The sequence below is a fragment of the Pyxicephalus adspersus genome, chromosome 5 (genome assembly GCF_032062135.1).
Source record: "Pyxicephalus adspersus chromosome 5, UCB_Pads_2.0, whole genome shotgun sequence".
In the NCBI taxonomy this organism is placed as follows: Eukaryota; Metazoa; Chordata; class Amphibia; order Anura; family Pyxicephalidae; genus Pyxicephalus; species Pyxicephalus adspersus.
Window position 1 is genome coordinate 90,039,023 of NC_092862.1, and position 7,671 is coordinate 90,046,693.

Genomic DNA, 7,671 nt, shown 5'->3' on the forward strand with positions numbered 1-7,671 from the left:
AGATGCTGTCATTCTTGCTTCACCCAGTGAGAAAAAACATTATATGAGACAGCTACATTGCTTGATAAAATTCTCAAAAATGAAAATTATCGAGATGTTACATGCAAAATTTCTAATATTAAAATTAGGGAAAGATCAAATTCCAATGAACCTTATTAGAGAAGTGTGCCCATAAAAAATAAGAACTTATCTAATATGAGTGAAAATAAAGCAAACTGTCAGTTCTAATCATAATCTGCATAAGCATTCAAGTCATTATGATATTAAACTGCAAAAATGAGCATGTGAAGAGGATGAGCAAACAACACAGAGTGTTTCAAACTTATCTCCATATAGTACTTACAATATAAGGATAGAGAATAGAGGACACAATGACGGTGCGAGGATCCCTTTTTTCGTGCACCTTCAATGGAAATGAGTAAAAGAACCAAAAATAAAGGTTTAAATTGGTGAGTCAAAAATCATAAAAAGGCAGATGTTGTCTATAAACCTATAGAGCAATCTTGCTTTTCAACAACCCCATGAGGGGAAACAAAGCAACAAACAAACAAACAAGAGTAATGCCTGGTTTAAATATAGAAGCGTATCACCCAATGACAAAGATAATAATCAGAATTTAAAGAGACTAGCAGAATGTTTTGCAAGTTTCCAGCATGTCAGCAAGCTACCAGTTTCCAATATGTATGAGTTTTAAAGGCAAAGGTTAAATCATGCAAAATTAGGAACAAGGTGCATAGGCAGGCATAGGATGATACTTTACAAATATCTGTAAACTGTCTTATGGTAAGGATGTTATGGCTATGTACAAAACAATATTCTCTTTGTTATGAATGCCCTCTCAGCCCGTACCCCTGCGCATAGACTTTTCAGCACGCTCAGCACAGTCAACGCATCAGCAGCAACTGTGAAATAATACCTAGGTAAAGTTGTTTCGCCTTTGTCCAGGTTGCTGTGTCAAGTCCAAGTTATTAGTCAGAGTCACTGGGCTCCCTGCAGTGCTCAATGTGTAAGTTCTGTTGTCCTTAGCAACAAGATAGTATCAGTGAGAGCTCCTTCTGCTAGGCTTACATGGCTTTTCTATGTAAAACCACAGAGGTTGGACTAATAAAATAATCCAATGGCAGCAGGGTGGGGGCTGTCCACTTAGATTATGATGCTCTGTGAACACTTCCAAAATGCCCTTGTTCTAGCCATTATTAATCATTTCATAATTACAGGTTTCATGAAATGCCAACCACCAGATAATTAATCACCACAAAATAAAGAGTTCACAGGGACCAAACTAGGCAAGTCTGGGACTTAAAGTTCACCAGAACATGCTAAATATGGATTCCAGGCTTTCCTGAGGCCTAGAAGTCAAGCTCTTCGTCTGAAAATGCTCACCATAACATTCCAGCTACAAATCAGCCAACTACTACTTTTATACAGGAGGGTATAGTGGAAAAATAAAGATTATTAATTAATGGGTTTCTGATTACAGCTCAAAGTTCAATCAGGGGCCACTCTACTAACATTATCTGATTTTTATGACACCTGCAGTAAACTAGAGGGTCTGGAAGGATTCTGGTTGTCAGATCAAGAAATATCTGACAAGGGGAAAATTATGACCCTGGTCTGTTTTTTTGGCAAATTGCTTGCCAAAAAAATTGTTATTGCAAAATAACTAAGATAATCGAAACTATTATTTACTATAAGTTTACTATAGGTTACTTTGTATGAAACCATAATCCACTAACATTAACTATAGATTACTTGTATGTAACCATAGTTCATTTTTCTGTATACCATATTCTTATACATGTGTCACATATGTCATATGTTTCATATTGATCTTTATTATTTTTATGTTATTTAATATGAACTTAGACACTTGATTTATTTCAAAGACATTTTTATATTTAAAGGGGAGATCAGGAATTATTGTTATCCCCAATATCACAATATTAATATCCCATATCTTTAAGGAATTTGTATATATGACATGCAGATAAAATATATGTTGTTTAAAATATATTTTAATATTATAGTACTATAATATGTGAAGGACTAAATTATATTATAAATCAAATGTATCAAATCAAATAAATCAAATGTATAATATGTGGAATATAAAGTCTTTTTTATTATGGGGTTACAAATATGGCCAATGATAATAAATATTGATTGGAAAGCTACTAATTAAATATGTTGCACTTATGTATACTAGTTGTCATGACAGGTTTATAGATAGGATCATACTTTTTTTTCTACATTTAGGCATAAGAGGAGGATCATTAATTTGTTTTAAACTGTAATGATGTTATTAAATTTTTCAAAAAATGTTACTCTGATATTCTTTATGACTCTTTCTTTCCAAGATAAAGGTTTTCCCTAAAGAGAAGTAAAGGTAAAACCATGAAATATAGTCCGCATGTTTTGGAAGCATGTGGTTTTGATTGAATGACATGGCTAATAGCATTTGTGCTTCAAAATGCATGATAGTGTGATATATGATAATCACTAATTATTAAAACTTATAATAATTATGGCAATAAACACATTGAATAATAACAGTGTAGGATACTAAACAACAAAAGTGTAAATTTAAAGAAATAACTTTACTTACATTGCAATCTGTTGTAAGTGTTGGTTCACATGTGGCTGGGAAAGTTTACAATGGTCTTTAGTTGTTAAAGACACACATAATAAAGGAAACATTTGAGGGGATTATGTTACAACTTAACCGACAGTGGGTTAAATTAGGACTTGAAGGACAATAAATAACTTAAAAAAGTAAAGAAGACAAACCAAATATGTTGCCTTGGTCTTGTGTAAATATTTGTTACGTTTGTTTGTCAAGTCTAATATGTTTTTGGTACCAAGACTTAATTCAACAAAAATTCATAAAGTGTCCCTAAGATATTACCAATGCCACATCACTTTCTTTAAGATTTTTCAACAGAACATGAGAGGATAAAGAGACTTTTCAGGCATGATAGTTACAACAATTGATTAAGTCATTACACATTTACATTCTTTTTTTATAAAAAAAAACACTTTAATAAAAATATTTAAAATACAACAAACTTGTGTTCACATGTGTTTCTTTGGCACACTCATATATTTTACATGATCAGATTTTCCTCAACACGTTTCGTGGTCAAAACCACTTCCTCAGGAGGAGTACAAGTTTTTCTATCAATAATAACCTTTGATTAAAAAAAGAATATATATATATATATATATATATACATATCTAATTTTTACCATAATCATATAAAGCATATCAAATGACTCACAAGCTGACATAAATTCAATGATGAAACATCCCTTCAAAGTCAGGAATCACATAATAGAGGCGAGGTCATCGGTAAGGAAAAGGCATCTCATAGGTATACTTGCTTGTGCCTATGGTACTATACTAAATGGTACTCTAAATATTAAAATTATCTCATTGTATCATAACTTGAAAAGTGACATCTCACCAAATTCTTTACCAATTGCCTACTAGTCAACCACCAAATAAAAAATAAACAAACATATCATATATGTATCATATATGTAAGGTTATCTTAAACAAAAACCATTTTTTATTACTGTGTATCCTTCATTGATTTCTATGTTTAACCACCTGGGCGTTACACTGATGTCTAGATTTCTGTACCAAAAGCGGTACACTGTTTTTCATGAAATTTTTTTAAATTGTACACCTGTAAGTTACAGAAATATGTCCGAACAGGGTTCTAGTAGATATCATGAATATAAAAAAAAAGTTTGAAACACACAATCATGTAAAAAAAAAATTAACTTTTAATAAAATCCTATCCTATTTTTTTTGCATAGAAATTTTTGTTTATATTGTGGGCTTGTAATTCTTACTATTAACTCCCGGGTATGATAATTATATTTATTTATTATATTATAATCATAATTTATAATATAATTTAAAAAATAATGAAATATTAGACAACAATGTAATCTAAAAATAAAATTAAAAATGTACTTTTTATTTCATGTTGTGTGGTGTTTTTGTACTGTAAAAACCATTTAAAAACAGATTACATTGTAATCTGCTTTTAAATTTCCCTTCCAGGCACACCCCCCAATACATCACCACTCACATCACCCGGAAGATGACTCATCCTCCGGGGTGATGTGAGGAGGGGATTTCCCTGCCCTGCTCACAGAGACAGAGATGCTGCTGCTGCTCGCATCTCCAGAGAGATGCACAGCACAATGCAGGATTTCTGCATTGTGCTTCACATCTCACTGCAGATGCCAGCAGCAATAGCAAATTTTTTATTGCTGCTGGAGGAGCTGCGGGGACGGGGTAAGTATTTGCTTTCAGTTGTAATCTGATTGTCATACAATGTATGACAATCGGATTGCAATATAACGTTTGTTTACATTTTTAACCACCTGCTGAGAAAAGTTCGGGTTTAACAGTTTTTGCAAGTGTTTTTACCCCGAACATGGTCAGGTTTAACGGCCAGGTGGTTAAATGGTGCTTACATAAAGTAAATACATAAATAAATTACCCTTTTAATATTCTCAATATGAGAGAATTTGAAACTCATATTTTGTGTGTCTCAACTTATTTTCATCAATGTTTTAACTAACAAACAATCCATAAATCGACAAACCAATAAAGATAACCATGATATTATCACTGTGTCATAAATTCATCATGTTACCACCAATGTGTCAATTATACAAAAAAAGTATTAATCTCCAAATAAATAGAATGACAAAAATCCCCATGTTAACACTGTGCCATAAAATATAACTCATCCATAGTTACCGGTGTATCCACCATATATATCCAATGACGTTTCCTCTATAAATAGATTACATCAAATGCTGCCAAAACTACTCCAAAAAAGGATTAAGACAATTGATCTTTGTTACAATTTTTTTAACCTCTCAGATAGCTAAAATTTTGCATCCACAAAACATACCTCATTTCCTCAGCTTGAAAGGAGCTACACAGATAGACACAGCGTCTGTATCCACAGAGGTGATCACAAGACCCACCCCTGCCTCTGCTCTCTTTATGCAAGGACTGTACATTGGTGTCCCTCGTAGAGGCACAAAGCTACACCCCTCAACTAGAAGTTCGGCTCCACTTGTGTGGATGGCGCATATGGATCTCCTAAGTGCTGCTGTGAGCATTTGAGTATTTTGAGCTGCTTTATATGATTATGGTAAAAATTATGTATGTACAGTTAGGTCCATAAATATTTGGACAGAGAAAACTTTTTTCAAATTTTGGTTCTGTACATTACTACAGTTAATTTTAAACTCAGATGCAGTTGAACTGCAGACGTTCAGCTTTAATTCAGTGGGTTGAACAAAAAGATTGCATAAAAATGTGAGGGACTTAAGCCTTTTTTTACACAATCACTTCATTTCAGGGGCTCAGAAGTAATTGGACAATTGACTCAAAGGCTATTTCATGGGCTGCTGTGGACAATTCCTTTGTTATGTCATTATCAATGTAACAGATAAAAGGCTTGGAGTTGATTTGGAGGGGGGGGGTGCTTGTATGTAGAAGATTTTGCTGTGAACAGACAATATGCGGTCAAAAGAGCTCTCCATGCAGGTGAAACAAGCCATCCTTAAGCTGCAAAACCAGTAAAAGCCTATCCGAGAAATTGCTACAATATTAGTAGTGGCAAAATCTACAGTTTGGTACATCATGAGAAAGAAACAAAGCACTGGTGAACTCAGCAAGGCCAAAAGACCTGGACATCCACGGAAGACAACAGTGGTGGATGATTGCACATAGTTCTCCCCAGAGGTTTTTAGCCGGTTGCTCCGCCCGGCTGATTTGAATACCCCGCCCAGCTCTCGGCAGCTCTCATCCTCGGATGCACGGATCTCAGTGAGGCTGCTCTGTGTCATCCATTCAGAGGATTGCTGCTGCCGATGAGAGGTGAGCACACAGTTCAGCCTTCATGTGAAGGAGACACAGGCAGCCCCGCCCCCATCTCATAGTACGAGCCCTGCCTGTGAAATGTATCCAGTGTGTATAAAGTATCCATGTCATTCTGCATCCTCACAGCTCTGTGTACAAACCTCCATATCTCCTGAACTGTATGTCACAATGACCTGTAATTTTCAGGTTGTACAGGGGACCCTCATAGATACTGGTTATTACAATTTCAGCCCCCCAGGTTCAAATGATTTCAAGATATGGGGGTCACATATGTAAAAAGTTTGGGGTTGCTGTTTCAGGGGAAAGTGCAACTAGGAGTCCTAAATTGAAAGTGCAAATTGGGGACCCCGGAGCCACAAACATAGCAAGGAACATTGGGGTGGGGCCCCTAAATATATACCTACCTGTCACAAATCTATAACTATGAAACTACTGTCTGCTTCTCTTCTTTGGACACTTAATTGTCTGAGGTGGGGGTACAAAACTGAAAATATAGGTGCAAGTGGCGGGCATATTCCTTACAATCTCATTATTACAGCATCATTAGAACATAAAACACTCTGCCCATTAAAATGGGCTTCCCTGCTCTGTTACACATTCCTGTCCACTTATCTAACATTCTGAACTTCAATTGGGGAATGGGGAGGTGTAAGAAACCAAAAATATAGGTACAAGTGGGGAACATCTGTGACTAACATCCCCTAAAACTTCATCACTATGGCATCATTAGAAAATGAACTCTGTCCACTAAATGTTATTGATGTTGAGGTACAGGAAGGTTACTGTCATGTGTAACAAGGAAGTGCATTTTGATGGACAGGTTTTTTTTTAATGTTGTAATGATGCCATGTTGATGAAAGGTGATCGCCACACGTGTCTCCCACTTCCTCCTATATGTTTGTTTCCCTGCACCTCTTAATTCTGGAGAAATTGGGGTTTGAGGTAAGATGCAGACAGATATGTGTAACAGAGCACGCAGCACATTTTGTTAGGTAGAGATTTATGTTCTCATAATGCCATAGTAATTACATTTTAAAAAGGTTTAGCCACAAGTGTCCCCCACTTGCACCTACAGTTTCAGTTTCCTATGCCTCCACGTGTACCTTAAAAATATCAAGGTAATACAACGAACGTTTTAGGAGATCTGAAGGTTTGAACACGGCAAGTTGTTAGGTTGCAGAATATGACAAGCCGCTTTTACGCTCACATTGCTATCACACTGCGCTGCCGATGACATTACACACTGCGGATAAACGTCACAGACAGTGTTTTTATATAGAATATGGGCAGTGATGAGAGGGGTTCACAGTCTGTCTTGTCCCCATCTGATATCACATCCATGATACTATTAAAGCATTGCCACATTTTTAACATTATATTAAAGAGTGACCTTCTCTGTTATGTAATGGAAAAATGTGCGTTTTTTGTTTTTACACTTTTGTGGAGAGGACCTCTCCCCTTCAGTCTTCACTTCCATTTCGGTAACGACCGAAGGGGAAGTCCGCAGCCTCCTGGGATATTTATGTCGCATATCCCAAGAGGCTCTGCACTGCTCCTTATGTGCATGCACCTTCAGAGGATTTATTATAATCTAAAAAAAAGTGTTCAATCTAATGCATGTGCAGTGCAAGGCAGCACTGGACGTACAAGTGAGCATCAGAGAGAAGGTGGAAGCTGAGCCAGCATGGGCCCTGCTGGGCTAATTTTGTAAAAGAATCAAGTGAAAAAAAATGTTTTCACAAAAGTTCACTTTA